The 17,851-nt window shown below is 45.9% G+C and overlaps 1 protein-coding gene across 7 annotated transcripts in view; it reads left to right on the plus strand.

The window, feature by feature from the left end:
- The first annotated feature begins 8,350 nt into the window (after positions 1 to 8,350).
- Positions 8,351 to 17,851, plus strand: part of PIK3C2G (phosphatidylinositol-4-phosphate 3-kinase catalytic subunit type 2 gamma) — a 2,048,585-nt gene continuing 2,039,084 nt past the window's right edge. For 2 of the 7 annotated variants that reach the window (XM_085652678.1, XM_085652687.1), the window contains exon 1: positions 8,351 to 8,498. The gene's annotated coding sequence lies outside the window, so the exon portion shown is untranslated. Of the gene's footprint in view, positions 8,499 to 9,325; positions 9,479 to 17,851 lie in introns of those variants that run through there. The other 5 variants (XM_085652677.1, XM_085652676.1, XM_085652684.1 and 2 more) reach the window with 5 other exon arrangements.

A 17,851-nucleotide genomic window follows, 5' to 3' on the forward strand; every position in this document is an offset into this window, starting at 1 on the left:
TAGCGTAGGGGTACAAATTACTATTCCCACTCCAGTAGGTGAAACAGTAGGGAAAGCGCTGGATAGCGTAGGGGTGAAAATTACTATTCCAACTCCAAAGAGTGCAACAGTAGGGAAAGCGTTGGATAGCGTAGGGGTAAAAATTACTATTCCAACTCCCGAGAGTGCAATAGTAGGGAAAGCGTTGGATAGCGTAAGGGTAAAAATTACTATTCCCACTCCAGAGAGTGCAACAGTAGGGAAAGCGTTGGATAGCGTAGGGGTAAAAATTACTATTCCCACTCCAGAGAGTGCAACAGTAGTGAAAACGCTGGATAGCGTAGGGTTACAAATTACTATTTCCACTCCAGTAAGTGAAACAGTAGGGAAAGCGCTGGATAGCGTAGGGGTAAAAATTACTATTCCCACTCCAGAGAGTCCAACAGTAGGGAAAGCGTTGGATAGCGTAGGGGTAAAAATTACTATTCCCACTCCAGAGAGTGCAACAGTAGTGAAAACGCTGGATAGCGTAGGGGTACAAATTACTATTCCCACTCCAGTAAGTGAAACAGTAGGGAAAGCGCTGGATAGCGTAGGGGTAAAAATTACTATTCCAACTCCAGAGAGTGCAACAGTAGGATAAGCGCTGGATAGCGTAGGGGTAAAAATTACTATTCCTACTCCAGATAGTAAAACAGTTGGGAAAGCACTGGATAGCATAGGGATTCTATAAACATAATAACCAATTAAATAATTAGTTATAAAAAAATAGCATATTAATAATTAATTTACAAAATATTTATTCTTAAATACCAATTATTTAAAATAAATATTTATATAAATAACTTTAAATTACATCCCACACTATTCCCCCTTTAACACACAACACACTACACATACAACATACACAATACATTTAAATATCAGTTTATCGATTATTTACAATTAATAATACATTCTTTATAATTAATATACTTATTATTTACTAATTTATACATATTAACTACCAAATTACAATTATTCACAAATTAATTATTAATTAACAATACATTAATTAGCAACAACAACAAATAACATGAAATAATAAATTATTTATATTTACTATATTTAACGTACTAATACCAATTAATTACCAATTAATAATCAATTAACAATTAATTATTATTAATTACAATTAAATAAAAATTATCAGCAATTATTTGGATTTAATTACATCCCACCCTATTCCCCTATAAACCCACAACCCACTGCACATAAAAATTCACATAATTAATTTCATCATCAATTAAATCACCAATTAATTAGTAATTAACAATTAATTAATTAACAATACCAATAAATAAATATTAATATTAAACTAATTATAACTTATATAATTAACCAATTAATAAAATTAATTTACAATTAATAATTAATTAACAATTAATTAATCAATTAATATATTTAATTTTTAATTAGTAATTAATTAACAATTAATTAATCATAAATACCAATTAAACAATACATAATAATTAATTAATTATAATTAAATTACTTCCCACCCTATTCCCCTATAAACCCACAACCCGCTCTGATACTAAAACGCTAAATTATATTTTAAATAATTATTAATCTCTAAACATTTATTTTTAAATGTATTAAAATACATTACAATAATCTTTAACATACAAATAAAATACATATTAAAATACATTACACTAATAAAATATCGATATTATTGACATCGAAATTTTTCATTACGATATTACTTACATCTATATTAATGACTTCGATATTATCAACTTCGATAATACTTACCTTGGGGTCGATATTCTGTCCATCGATATTCTTGACTTCGATATTCTTTACCTACGATATTAACAACTCGATATACTTGTAGGTCGACATTTAAAACTCGATATTTAGACTAACCACCAAGAAATACATGTGCTCAAAGGAGACATCCCAGCACCATGCCTGCTCAGCAACGTGACGGCACAGATGATGGGGCTACTAGCTATGATGTATCACATGTCGGAAACGAAGAACATTCTACAAGAATACCCTTCCATACTAAAAGGTCTTGGCAAGCTGAAAGGGAAACAAATAACACTGCACATCAATGAAGCGATCAAGCCAGTAGCTCAGCATCATAGACGAGTACCAATACATCTCCAACCACAAGTTGAAGATGAAATAACTAGCTTACTGGCGCAAGACATAATTGAACCAGCGGAAGGACCAACGCCGTGGGTGTCTCCGATCGTGGCAGTTCCCAAGAAAAACACCTCAAAGATCCACATCTGCGTGGACATGAGGATCCCAAATACAGCAATCGCAAGGGAACGTCACCCGGGGCCACACCTAAATGACATGATAAGCTGCCTCACTGGAGCGTGCTGGTTATCAAAGCTGGATTTGTGCAAAGGATATCATCAGCTAGAACTAGACCACCAATCCAGATACATCACAACATTTTCCACGCATCTGGGCCTGTCCAGATACAAGCGGCTAAGCTTCGGAATATCATCCGCAGCGGAGATATTCCAGGAAACAATACGGCAGGTGATAACTCCAGTTCGGAACAGCCTCAACTACAGTGATGACATTTTGGTATTTGGAAAAACAGACAAAGAGCATGACGCAGCGTTGCGTCAAGTGTGCACACAACTGGAGCAAGCAGGCCTAACATTAAATGGAGAGAAATGTGAGCTGGGGAGAGGTGAACTAGTGTTCTTCGGACACATTTTCTCTAAACAAGGGATGAGGCCAGATCCCAGCAAGGTTGAAACACTGAAGAACGCAACTCCTCCGACAGATGTTGCGGAAGTAAGATCCTTCCTGGGCCTCGCTAGCTACTGTGCGCGATACATACAGGATTTCGCCACAGTGAGCACACCACTAAGAGAAATGACTAAACAAGGGCAGAAGTTCATCTGGTCCCAAGAATGTCACAAGGCATTCGAAGAAATAAGGAAAGCAGTGATGACGGTGGAACACCAGGCCTACTTCGACCCGCTACTGTGCACTGAACTGACGGTCGATGCCAGCCCAGTAGGACTAGGAGCATTTCTAGCGCAGCACCTGCCGGGGAGAGACTCACAGAGGAAAATTGTTGCATATGCAAGCAAAAGTTTAACAGACGTTGAAAGGGCATACTCACAACCAGAGAAGGAGAGCTTTGCAGTGGTATGGGCATGTGAACAATACCACATGTTCATTTATGGTAAATCATTTACAATAATAACTGATCATCAGGCGCTAGTGACGATCTACGGCAGCCCATCAGCGAAAATGCCACCCAGGATTGAACGCTGGGGCATAAGACTGATGGACTATGATTTCAAGATTGTGCACAAGCCAGGGAAAGAACACAATCCGGCAGACTACATGTCGAGACACCCTTTGCCGCAGGTTCATGAGACGACATCAATGGCGGAAGAATACCTCAACTTCATACTGAAGCAAAACTCCCCATCGCCGATAACACTACTAGAACTAGCAAAGGAGAGCAAGGGCGATGCCACGCTGCAAACAGCAATGGACATAACAAGTTAGCAGAGATGGAAGAATGTCAACAACAACTGCACCTGGGGAACAGGAGTATGCAAAGAAGAAGTGCTGGCTCTCAAGAAGATCCATGAGGAACTGTCAGAAACAGACACAGGGATAATAATGAGAGGGACGAGAATTGTGAAACCAAGCGCACTCTGAAGACAACTGGTCAATCTGGCTCATGAGTCACACCGAGGCATGGTAGCAACTAAGAAATTACTAAGAGAGAAAGTATGGTTCCCGGACCTGGATCGCATGGTAGAAGAGACCATAGCGACATGCCACCTCTGTCAAGTGATAGGGCCACCAGCTAAACATGAGCCACTACAGGGACTCATAGGAGATTGCCAGTGTGTTTCACGTGTAATGTGTTTTGGCAGTGCTGCTTTTTAAAAGTTTTTAAAAAACGTAAACTCTGTACTGTAAATTGTGCACTGACCTGCTATTTGCACAGTTTCAACTTTTACCCGCCCCGGTCCGGTCCACCTCATAAGACAGATGGGCATGCGGCCGGCGCGCCAAAGGCGCGCCAAATGCGCACCCAAGGCAAGCCCGTCAGCGCCCAACTGGGCCCTGGGGCCAGAAGCCCTAGTTCTATGAAACCTCTAGGGTTCATTAGATACTCAGCAGAGGAAATACGAAAACTATCAAAGCCAGTTGACTCACTATGCAAACATACTATACATGTAGATAGAAATGAAATAAAATGCAATCACTGTAACATGAGCCTAAATTTAAAAAATAAAAAAACAAATCATAGTGAGGAGGAGAAACTACACCTAGCAGTACTAAACTGTAGGTCCCTAGTTAAACACAAATACGAGATTCACTACCTCCTCAGGGAGCAGGCACTGGATGCTCTCTTATTGACCGACACCTGGCTCAATGAGTGTTCCACCCCAGATGTCCTGGATGCAGTACCCGATGAATATAGGATAGAAAGGCAGGACCGTGACGGTCAGAGAGGCGGCGGTATCGCGATAATCTATAAATCTACACTTAAATGTAAGATAATAGCAATGGATTTAACAGACTGCGAAGCCTTTCTATTCACACTAGCTGCTACGGAAGATAACACCATAGCTGGCCTTTTAATGTATCGCCCTTCAAGGACCACCAACCAATTTTATCACAAGCCTAGAAGAAATGATAGTACACCCAGCTCTACGATATAAAAACTTTCTGGTCCTAGGTGACCTGAACATACATTTTGAGGATAAACGGAACAAAGATGCTAATACTATATGTAAAGATCTTCTAACTTTTAACTTAGAACAAAAAGTGAAGACACCTACGCACCAAGGAGGCCACACTCTTGACCCCATTTCCTCCAATATCATGGAAATAAAAGTTGATACACCCTGGCCTATTCCATGTTCCGACCACTATCATGTCCAGTTTACTTTACCATCCCATAGAAGGAGACAAAAACAGCAGAATAGGGAGATTATTACGAGAAAATTGAATAATTTTAACACGACTTCCTTCACCCAGGCACTGTTGGAAGAAATACCCTTGTTAGATACAGACATTAATCTAACCAACTCTAATCTGGAAACGTGGATCACAGAGGCACTAGATAAAACTGCACCTTGGAGCACAAGAACCCCTAAGAGACAAAAAAAAACAGCACCTTGGTTTAATGATAAACTGAAAATGTCTAAAGGAAAATGCAAATCGTTTGAACGAGCATGGAGGAAGGAGTATTGTAGTAAGGCGAAAGAGGAGTACAAAAAAGAACTAAAGCAATATCATGCTCTTATAAAAAAATCCAGAAGTACTTTTTATACTGAAAAAATTGAAGGAGCCAATAACTCCTCCAAAGAAATGTTTACTATACTTAAGTCCCTCAGAACACACATAGCCAGAGACGACTCGAGCGACTCTATTGAGAACTGTAACAAGATAGCCGAGTTCTTCGCGAATAAGGTGACAAAAATGTACGATACCTTCCCGGCAGAAGCACGTCAGGGTATAGGCCTAACACACGGAAGCCAGGACATTTTTGCAGGGGTGACGCTGGACACCTTTGATGTTTTGGAAATCGATGAAATTACCGCCTTAGCCAAAGGGATAAAATCTGGTTCCCCACTTGATCCAGCCCAACCTAAAATAATAATGGAGGGAGCCAGTGTTATTATGCCGTACATAGCGGACCTTATCCAGCGCTCCTTCCAAACCGGCACGGTCCCTGCAAAATGGAAGCAGGCCATTGTCAAGCCATTAAAGAAGAAGCCTTCATTAGATATAAACATTTTGGATAATCTCCGCCCTATCTCACTTTTGACATTCGTGGCAAAAATTGCTGAAAAGATAGCAAACAAACAGCTGGTAGAACACATAAATAGGAATGACTTATTGCACCCCTCACAATCGGGTTTGAGGAGTGCTCATTCCACCAAGTCCGCGTAAATCATGGCCTCTGAAACTCTGAGAAAATATGCAGACGAGGGACAAACAGCCGCATTGATCCTGCTGGATCTCAGTGCGGCGTTTGACACTGTTTCCCACAAATTGCTCCTACATAGGCTAGAGACGTGCGGTGTCAGGCACAGTGCGCTGAAGTGGCTATCATCGTTCCTCTCGTCAAGAAGTTTTCAGGTTTCACAACAATCACATCGCTCGAAGAGCATTCCCCTGTCTCAGGGAGTACCACAGGGATCAGCATTGAGCCCTACTCTTTTCAATGTTTACGTGGGACCACTTGCAGAGAAAGTGGAGAAATATGAGGTATCAATAGTTTCTTACGCGGACGATACGCAGCTGATTGTTCTGCTCTCTCAAAACAAGGACCAAGCAGCTATCCGTTTTTCTGAATGTTTAAAGGAAATAGCACACTAGATGACAAATCAGTGCCTCAAACTAAATGGTAGCAAGACGGAGGTACTGATCGTAGGGAAAACGCCATCCATTTGGTCAAGCGCATGGTGGCCTGACTCTCTAAGCCTACTACCGACACCAAAGGCTGAAGTAAAAAACCTCGGAATGTGGTTCGACTCAGATTTGACATTCGAGAGCCAAATCAGAAAGGTAGCGGGAAAATGCTATGGCACGATAAAAACTTTGCAAAAATTACTAGACTTATTACCGCCTAATCCAGGAAGACCATTGTTCATTCAGTGGTGACTTCCCAACTGGATTACGGAAATGTATTATACCTTGGAACCACCAAGAGGGACATGGCCAGACTACAGAGAGTACAGAATGCGGCAGCTCGGTTGGTACTGGGGCTGCCAAGATGAGCCAATGCAAAAAAATCCCTGACAGATCTCCACTGGCTGCCAGTGGAGAAACGAGTAGTATTTAAGGCAATGTGCCATTGCCATCAAATTCTTCTAAAGAAAGGTCCTAGGTATCTGCAACCTTTAATCATGAAATACATACCAGGGCGCTGTCTAAGATCAATGGATAAGGACTTGGTGGACATACCAAGAATATTTAGAGCCAGAATGGGTGAACGTTCGTTCAGGTACCGAGCTGCAAAACTATGGAATAGCCTACCTGTTAACCTAAGAAGAGAGACATGCGAAATCAAGTTTCGTAGGCTACTTAAAACATGGTTATTTGTACATCCACCTCTTGGATAATTCCGCTTTGGGCCCATCTCAACGGACATACGTGCAGACACCTAACATATCTCTGAGAACTCTCTCTAAGCGCGGGGACACACCGGCTGGTGTAACCAGGCGCTCTATAAATGAATAAATAAATAAATGTCGGATCTTCCAAGAGCGGTATGGACAACACTAGCAGGTGATTTCTTTGGGCCCCTAGAGACAGGCAACTACCTGCTTGTGGTCATCGACGAATACTCACGGTTCCCGATAGTACGCCAGGTCTCATCAACATCAGCCACAGCCACACTACCGATATTGGATGACATCTTTGCAGCATGGGGCTCACCAGAAACACTAAAAAACAGACAATGGTCCTCCATTCTCAGGAGAAGAGTTCCGTCGATTCATGGTCTATCTACGGATAAGCCACAGGAAAATAACACCGCTATGGCCTCAAGCGAATGGAATGGTGGAGAGGTTCATGGGGAACATCAAAAAGGCAGTTCAAAGGGCAAAGCTAGCACAGACATCACTTAGTCAAGCACTGTGCCAAGTACTGCGTGATTACAGAAACACACCCCACAACTCCACAGGAAGGTGCCCAGCAGAACTAGTACTGGGAAGAACGAGTAGGACGAGGCTACCACAAATGGAAGCAACAGTGCCACCTGATCATAGAAGCATTGCAGATAGGGACCGAGAGGCGAAAGAAAAAATGAAAAGATATGCAGACGCCAAGCGACACGCCATCCCGTCGAACATAAAGGAAGGAGACACTGTAATCGTGCGTCAACGGCAACAAAGAAAATCTGACAGCATGTTCTCTAAAGACCCCCTAACAGTAACAAGAGTGAATGGCCCAATGATAACGGCAGAGTCAGAGCGTCAGAGGATAACAAGAAATAGCTCCCACTTCAAAGGACTAAAGGAAGATGACAAGGAGACAGCAGAACAAGGAAAGCAGGAGCACAACAAGGAGGAAAGAAGAAATGGAGAGGGGCTAGAGGAAGAGCTACGGACGGAGGCCGGCCAGCGAAGAACATGCCGGTGCCCAAAGAGACTAATAGAAGAAATGTAGTGATGGGGAGCACACTGAACTATGCCATGACAGACCTGCATCTATCACCTACCGACACCTCTGTCTATTGTCACTTTCTCGTCATTCTTTGTGACACAGGGGGGAGATGTAGTGACCTGGGACAGGGCACTAGGACCCTGCAGTAGACAATGTGAACTGAGGGGCAACCGGACACCACATCCGGTCAAGGGTGTGGGGAAGGGGCAGTCGAGAGGACGAGGGAACGCAGGAGGACGTGGGCACAAGCAGCGTTATGCAAATACAATAAAGAAGAGTAATAAACGATATCTGTGTCCTTGCCTTTGTGGGACACGACATGGACTTTGGACGCAGCTCTGACTCGTCTACCGGTTTGTGTCCCCGTCACCCTCACCCTGCTCTTTCCATGCTGTGTCTCTCACCCTCCCCTCCTCTTTCCCTCCTCCATTCTATGTCTACTTCCCCTGCTCTTACCCCCCTAAATGTCTCCCCTTGCCTGCTTTTTCCCTTACATATATGTCCTTTTTGTTTGTCTCGACCTTACTTGTCACTATGTTGCCAGGCTCTAATAACTGTCTAACCTTTGTAACGATGTAACCTGCAATTATGGTCTGATACTCATGTAAAGTGCTCTGATACCTCCGGGTCTAGCCAGCGCTATATAAAACCTTTAAAATAAAAATAAATAAATAAAATAAATGTTGGGATCATTTTATAGGCGGGCTATCCCTAATCTCACCTTCTCAAACACAAACATGGAAGCTTGTAAGCTGAAGACTATTTCCACTCCCTGGATAATTTCAAGAAACGTTTATATGAATCAAAAAGGCAGCCAAGTAACTAACCCACATCCATTGGCAATAGCAGGAGGCAACCGCGATTCTTTACAACCATAAGTTCTGTGTGGTTGGGTGAGGTGACTATTGAGGATGTATTATATTTATTTTAAAGTCATGGTCTACATAACATGTAAAGCTTCGAATGTTTACATTGGAACTACGAGAAATGCTCTGCAAGAATCCATTCAGCACACAAGTTCCTAATTGGTGCGATTCTGTTTACGTTTTCCTGTGCTTTTCCCTCCTCGCCCCTGCACGCAGCAGCCAAGTATCTGCATTACTCTTTGAACTGTTCTTTTTTTAGGCCCTGGCTGCAGCTGTTGCTATGACGCACCACGGCACTCTGGCAGTTCAGCCGCCTTGCTGTATTTACACATGATAACAAGCAGGCTGTGCACGGTGGAAAAGTGCAAGCAAGCGTCGACATGTTCTTGTAACTGTGGTCTGACTTTTAGATTTAAGGCTGGAAAGAATCGACCGGGGAATCCCTCTGGAGGGGAGGTATCTTACAGGTAAGAAGTTAGAGCGACACAAAGCAGAATTTACCTTGCGTGTGAACTTCACAGCCAACAAATCACAACTTCATCCGCATATTAGCATAGTGTATTTTTGTCCTTTTGTACACAACGGGGAGCATCTGTTACCGAGCAGCTGTTAACCATACTTGAAGTCTCATGTATATTTGACCTTTTCGTTATTACAAGGGGGTCAGCAGCGGTCCGTGGAGTTCCGTGGGGCGGAAAGGCGGGGCGGGGGAGGGGAGGGGCAGGGTGGGTGGTACTAAACACCGGAACATGGATAATTAGAGGTAAGTAAACAATTAAATAAATACAACGAATTTCGTAGCGCGCCCTGCATCACAAAATGCGGTGCTGCGCGAGCTACGAAATTCGTTTTATTTATTTAATTGTTTACTTACCTCCAATTATCCATGTTCCGGTGTTTAGTACCCCCCACGCTGCCCCTCCCCCGCCCCGCCTTTCCGCCCCACGGAACTCCCTCCAGGGGCCGCTGCTGAAGGGGGTGAATTTAAAGTTACACTACGGTGCTAAATTGCAACCTGACCTGATCCGAATAGCTGACCTCGTACGACTAACTGGCATGAAAGACAAATCGGTTCTCCCACCTGTTTGAGAGAATGACCTCGATGTTTCCATATCACGACCTCTGTCTTTCCTTGAGGTTCTAATCAAGGCACTGTGTTGGCTCAAGCACATTGGTGTCTTCTATAAGACATAAATGCGTTTCCAATACTGAGGGGATTGTGGCTGCTCCATGCTCAATATCGGTCACTGCAGCGTTGCCATCGTGTTAAACTACTGTTGACACGAGCCCATTGTATTCTGTAGCCTCAATGTAGATTAATGCGCACCACTTTCTGAAAACTGCATCCTAAAAAAGTTGACTATTAGAACTTAGAGAATTAGCAGAACGTAACTCTGCACACTTGGGTATGTTACCTTGACGATTTCACAAACTTTGCGATATGTGAGAATTTGTTTTAAATGTGGGAGGTCACTGAAAACTGATTTTTGAAGGCAAAACCTGTGCAAATTGTTGTATTGCAAACAAATTGAGAGGGACATTCTTAGACCTTTTTAGGTCTCGGCTAGCGAAGGCTGCGCTTGCGCAGTCTCGCTCGCGAGACATAATGACTTGGAGAAGAGGGGCTTGAACCCGCCCCTCTTCTCCCCTCTTCTCCATTGGCTGGCCTCTTGAATGCTGGCCAGCCATTGGAGAAGAGGTCCGTCACTCCGAACAGGCCCCGTCCTTTTCGGATTCGGGGGCGTGTTTTTTGAAACTTTTCTAATTATCTCCTCCAGACAATGGCAAGAGGAGAACACGCCCCCGAATCCGAAATCGCCGCTGCCTTTCTCGGAGGCATTTCTGCTTCGCCTCGGAGAAAGGCAGTGGTGTGCTTGTTCTTGGTCTTCGTTTCTACTAGTCCTCCTTCGTTTTACATTTATTTCATATCTGTTCTCGTCTCTGGCTCCCTTTTTAGCCACGGTAGGAATGGGCGTCTTCCATTTATCAACAGCCTGCGGTTAGCGTAAAACGGACATTGCGGCCCCCTCTGTAGTGTCTGACTCTGCACATCACTGCCACCTGGAGTAACTACAAGCTTAAGTAAACTACGCCATGTCTGTCTCGAAAGAAATCCAGAGAAAGAGGAAAAACACACGGCGCTTTTTAGGTCTCGCCTGAGACAGCGCTTTAGCGCTGCTCTGGCGAGACTTATAGTAAGCACTTTTGGAAGTGCAAACGAGTGCTTTCAGGCCGCCAACTACTGTGCATGTGTGCCGGGCGCGCGCACCATTTGGCAGCCTGAAAGCACTCGTCTTTCACTTTCGCCTGTCACACAGCCTTTGAAGTGTGATCGCGATTGCGATCACTTACATTTCGAGGGCGCTTTGATGTTTTCAGTGAGCCGCGCGGCCACTGAGGACATCAAAGCGCCCGTGAACACCATTTGCCACCCCCACCTCTTCAGCCAACTTACTCGCCATGTCTGCTCTGGATTCTTGTGCCTCTTTTTGTAACTCAGGAGCAGTAACATTGTCGTGGTGTCACTAGGGCTTCAAGTGGATGCTTTTTCAATAATATATACAAGCCACAGTTACTGCTAATTTATCTTATGCAACTAACAACGATTGACAAAGCCAATAGTCCTAACTTGTTGTAGGTATCATGTTACTTGTTGTGTGTAGCTGTAAACACGTAGCTACAGCCGCCCACCTAGTGCTTAATTTGTAACAAATAAGTGCTGGTGTTTTAATGAGGCAGAAGCTTTACACTTTATACTTTTTTTTTATTTTGCGTAACACAGAGGACATCAACTGAAATTTAATAGTGGCTTGGCTACAGCCACTTTCCCAGTGCTTAATTTGTAACAGAAGAGGTGCCGGGGCTCTGATTAGGTGGCAACTGTACACAGCATGTTGTTTTGTTTAGCCTGCCTAACACAGAGCACACAAACCGGAAAAATGGGGAGGGGATGTTCTTTAAAGTCCACTACTGCTAACCTACGAGTTTTGAAACCAGGTTTTAATGTCTGAATATGCTTAATAGCCTGTGATTGTGGACAAATTAGTTGATATTTCTATAGACACAAACATAAATATGACCTAAAGTGGAGCTACGTTATTATTTTATTTGTGTGTAGCTGCAAACACGTAGCTACAGCCACCCTCCTAGTGCTTAATTTGTAACAAAGGAAGTGCCGGTGTTTTGATGAGGCAGCAGCTTTACACTGTATATGTCTTTATTTAGTTTGCGTAACACAGAGCATATAAACTAAAATCCAATAGTGTCTTGGCTACAGCCACTTTCCTAGTGCTTAATTTGTAACCAAAGAGGTGCCGGGGCTTTTATCATGTTGAAGCTTTACAGAGCATGTTTGAATGGTTAGCCTGCCTAACACAGAGCACAGAAACCCTACAAATGGGGAGGACATGTTGTTTAAAGGCCAAAACTGCTACATGCCACACACTGATGCACGCCACACACTGCTGCACGCCACACACTGTTGCATGCCGCTGCACACCACACACTGCTGCACGCCACACACTGCTGCACGACACACACTGCTACACGCCACACACTGCTGCACGCCACACACTACTGCATGCCACACACTGCTGCACGCCACACACTGCTGCACGCCACACACTGCTGCACGCCACACACTGCTGCACGCCACACACTGCTGCACGCCACACACTGCTGCACGCCACACACTGCTGCATGCCGCCACACACTGCTGCATGCCGCCACACACTGCTGCACACCGCACACTGCTGCAACCGTGACACTGCTACATGCCACACACTGCTGCACAAATGGGGAGGACATGTTGTTTAAAGGCCAAAACTGCTACATGCCACACACTGATGCACGCCACACACTGCTGCACGCCACACACTGTTGCATGCCGCTGCACACCACACACTGCTGCACGCCACACACTGCTGCACGCGTAACACTGCTACACGCCACACACTGCTGCACGACACACACTGCTGCACGCCACACACTACTGCTGCACGCCACACTGCTGCACGCCACACACTGCTGCACGCCACACACTGCTGCACGCCGCCACACACTGCTGCACGCCACACACTGCTGCACGCCACACACTGCTGCACGCCACACACTGCTGCACGCCACACACTGCTGCACACCGCGACACTGCTACATGCCACACACTGCTGCACGCCACACACTGCTGCACGCCACACACTGCTGCACGCCACACACTGCTGCACGCCACACACTACTGCATGCCACACACTGCTGCACGCCACACACTGCTGCACGCCACACACTGCTGCACGCCACACACTGCTGCACGCCACACACTGCTGCATGCCGCCACACACTGCTGCATGCCGCCACACACTGCTGCACGCCACACACTGCTGCACGCCACACACTGCTGCACACCGCACACTGCTGCAACCGTGACACTGCTACATGCCACACACTGATGCACGCCACACACTGCTGCACGCCATACTTTTTTTTTATTGTGCGTAACACAGAGGACATAAACTGTAATTTAATAGTGGCTTGGCTACAGCCACTTTCCCAGTGCTTAATTTGTAACAGAGGAGGTGCCGGGGCTCTGATTAGGTGGCAACTTTACACAGCATGTTGTTTTGTTTAGCCTGCCTTACACAGAGCACACAAACCGGAAAAATGGGGAGGGGATGTTCTTTAAAGTCCACTACTGCTAACCTACGAGTTTTGAAACCAGGTTTTAATGTCTGAATATGCTTAATAGCCTGTGATTGTGGACAAATTAGTTGATATTTCTATAGACACAAACATAAATATGACCTAAAGTGGAGCTACGTTATTATTTTTATTTGTGTGTAGCTGCAAACACGTAGCTACAGCCACCCTCCTAGTGCTTAATTTGTAACAAAGGAAGTGCCGGTGTTTTGATGAGGCAGCAGCTTCACCCTGTATATGTCTTTATTTAGTTTGCGTAACACAGAGCATATAAACTAAAATTCAATAGTGTCTTGGCTACAGCCACTTTCCTAGTGCTTAATTTGTAACCAAAGAGGTGCCGGGGCTTTTATCATGTTGAAGCTTTACAGAGCAGGTTTGAATGGTTAGCCTGCCTAACACAGAGCACAGAAACCCTACAAATGGGGAGGACATGTTGTTTAAAGGCCAAAACTGCTACATGCCACACACTGATGCACGCCACACACTGCTGCATGCCGCTGCACACCACACACTGCTGCACGCCACACACTGATGCACGCGTAACACTGCTGCACGCCACACACTGCTGCACGCCACACACTGCTGCACGCCACACACTGCTGCATGCCACACACTGCTGCATGCCGCCACACACTGCTGCATGCCACACACTGCTGCATGCCGCCACACACTGCTGCATGCCGCCACACACTGCTGCATGCCACCACACACTGCTGCACGCCACACACTGCTGCACGCCACACACTGCTGCACGCCACACACTGCTCCATGCCACATACTGCTGCACGCCGCACACTGCTGCAACCGTGACACTGCTACATGCCACAAACTGATGCACGCCACACACTGCTGCATGCCACACACTGCTGCACGCCACACACTGCTGCATGCCGCTGCACGCCACACACTGCTGCACGCCACACACTGCTGCACGCCACACACTGCTGCACGCCACACACTGATGCACGCCACACACTTCTGCACGCCACACACTGCTGCATGCCGCTGCACGCCACACACTGCTGCACGCCACACACTGCTGCACGCCGCACACTGCTGCATGCCGCACAATGCTGCACACCGCACACTGCTACACGAAACACTGCTGCAGGCCACACACTGCAGCACGCCACACACTGCTGCACGCCACACACTGCTGCATGCCGCTGCACGTCTCACACTGCTGCACGTCTCACACTGCTGCACGCCGCACACTGCTGCACGCCGCACACTGCTGCACGCCGCACACTACTGCACGCCGCACACTGCTGCACGCCACACACTGCAGCACGCCACACACTGCAGCACGCCACACACTGCTGCAAGCCACACACTGCTGCATGACGCTGCACGCCACACACTGCTGCCCGCCGCACACTGCTGCCCGCCGCACACTGCTGCCCGCCGCACACCGCTGCACGCCGCACACTGCCCACATCTGCTGCACGCCGCACAATGCTGCACGCCGCACACTGCTGCACTCCCCACACTGCTTTTATGCGAGTTTATGCTACTGACATTGTAAATGACAATGCCTTTTGTTTGTTTTAAGACCAAAACATAAATAAAAGGAATTGTAATTTTACAATGCCAATAGCTCAAACTCTTATAATTGCGAGACCTATTGCATTGCAAATGCTTGTTTACTTTCCAAGCACTATAAAGTGTTGTTTTACGCCACAGGCAACACCCGCTCCGTTAGCTCGTAATTTATGAAGGGCGCGAGGTGAGATCCCACCCACAGCCCCAACCCGAAAGGTTTCAGTTTTCCATAGAGAGGCGTCACTCTTGCGAAGCAGCTGTCGCGGGAGACCGCCCCCCCCCCCCCCCCCCCCCAGAGGCAAGGCCCTCGTCCCACGATCTTAAATCACGGAGATGCGGGCAACACGAACCCAAAACATGTACTTTCTTTGGGGGATCGGCGGGTGGTACGGAAATCTCGGCAGCTTCCATCTTGGTCTGGTCCGCTTCGCGGCGCTAGATGTGGCTAGGGCGCTGACAGGGTTTTTTTTTAATGTTAGAAGGGACATCTAGAATGAAGGGAAAACTTGCATTTCACCTTTACCGAATGAACACTCCAGACACCCACTGCCTCAAGCTTGGAGCGGCCTGAGGCGAGGGGGGTGGGGTAGCGGTGACTGGTGGAGTTTTAAACAATTTTATTTACCCAGCTATCCATCGCCCCAACATTCACCCACTGTCATCCGAAAAGACTCCCATATCCATATCTCCCCTTAAACGCACCCATTCCGCCCACATGCACACCTTGCCCTACACTACACCCATTCTTATCAACCCGCTCACCCCCAATCACCTATACCCTTCCACCAACCACCCCACCTGCCGTGACCGCGCCCACTCTGGCAGAGTGTGAACATATCACCCCTTTGAATCGAAAGGGGCCCCAGCTCCCCCTGTCTTTTGTAGTATTTGTTTATAAATGTTTATACATTTTATTAGTGTTTGCGTAACATATGTCAACCAGAAAAAGTGGCCCATAAGGGGGCTCCATGCACTCATCTGAAAGGAGGTCTCTTTATCTTAAGCTGGCCCTGCACTTCACAGATACATCCACCCACCAGCCGCCTTGCTTCCTTGGGAGGGAGGGCGGGCCCGGCAGCGCCCTCCTCATCCCCCCTCCTCTGAGGCTACAGGCCTGTTGCACCCACACGAAAGAGGCGTGAGATACTCGGCTCCACGGAGGACCGCGAACCGAGGCACCAGATACCATGAACATTCGCCAGAAGCTCTCTGCGCTGGGGTGGCAGATGAGACGACACCCCCGGGGTGAGTGCGGCCTATCACCCTGTGCCCCTTGCTCCAGGCTTGGTCTCATGACCAGCTGGCACTGTAAGGTAGCTCAGTGGGTTCACTTACTCGCTGACGAGATTGGTCTGTAAAGGGTCGATCGCGGGTGGTACTGCTCAGCCTTTCATCCCCACCTATCCCATAAAGTAAGCCACCTACCCCATAAAGTAAGCAAACAGTTTGCTGGGTGATTATATTCCTGTTAACTGTGGAAAGCAGACCAGTGGGTCTGCGTGCCTGCTGCGCAGATCAGTGCAATCAGAGATTTGAGTCCTTCGGAAACAAACAAATAAATACCATGACCAGGAGCTTTCGCAGTCAAATCTGCAACCAATCGCAGAAAGACAATTTAGTGCGTAGCATGAACTCTAGAAATGGTCATTCATGACATTATAAAATATGAACCATCTGTCATTTGTAGCGCATTCAGCCAAAGCACCCTATATAGAAAATATGTATATCGCCAGTGATCACTGGCGTTATTTCACCTTCTTCCCAGACCACTTTCTCCCTCTCCCCTATTTTGCTTTAATATGTCATATACAAATTTGTCCTCGATTCACACAAAAAACATTCTGTTCGCCCTATGTTACTACATCCAAAGGACGTTCCTCTAAAGCTTAATTTTGAGAAACGTGCTTATTCTATCTTTTTTCGTTTTTTTGCCAAACTTAAAAACGCAGGCACCACGCATCATCTCTTCTTTGTCAAGTATGGTATTAAAGGTAATTACTTTCATTTAAAAAAAGTAAATAAATTGATTTGTTTTACCGGAGCATTAAAAAGCGGAAGCCCCATTGCTATCTCTTTGAAAAAGTGGCTTTTAGCTCTTTGAGACATGCAAACGCTATAAATAGCAATTTCCACTGTGCGTATCATATTATATGGTAGTATATTATATTACCTCAAAATGTTATTCTCATTTTGTTCCTCTCAACCACTCACCCTTTTGCAGCCCACCTTGATTCTGTTCCTTTGAGACCCTTCTCAGTGGTGCAATGCTCGCCTTAGTGTATGTCTGTTCTTATTGAGGCTGGTCAGTCACATATCTCAAAACCACAACATGAATCTGATTTCCCTACACCTTACACTTTAATAAGAGTGAATATGTTATTTACACCCAGTGGTCGAAGTGGGGGGGGAACGGCAGGGCACGGCGTACCCCTACTTCTTCAATTCCAGGGATTCCGTTCCCCTACTTTTTTATTTGGAAAATGCGTCCCGGGACGCAAGAAATTACCATCGCCTATAAATAAAGCTCGGCGTTCCTGGCGTTCGAGGACGGGCGGCAGAGAAGTAACAGGACTCTGTCTTTTCCTTCTTACCCAGAGAAGAAA

Source organism: Triturus cristatus, chromosome 4_1 (genome assembly GCF_964204655.1).
Source record: "Triturus cristatus chromosome 4_1, aTriCri1.1, whole genome shotgun sequence".
In the NCBI taxonomy this organism is placed as follows: domain Eukaryota; kingdom Metazoa; phylum Chordata; class Amphibia; order Caudata; family Salamandridae; genus Triturus; species Triturus cristatus.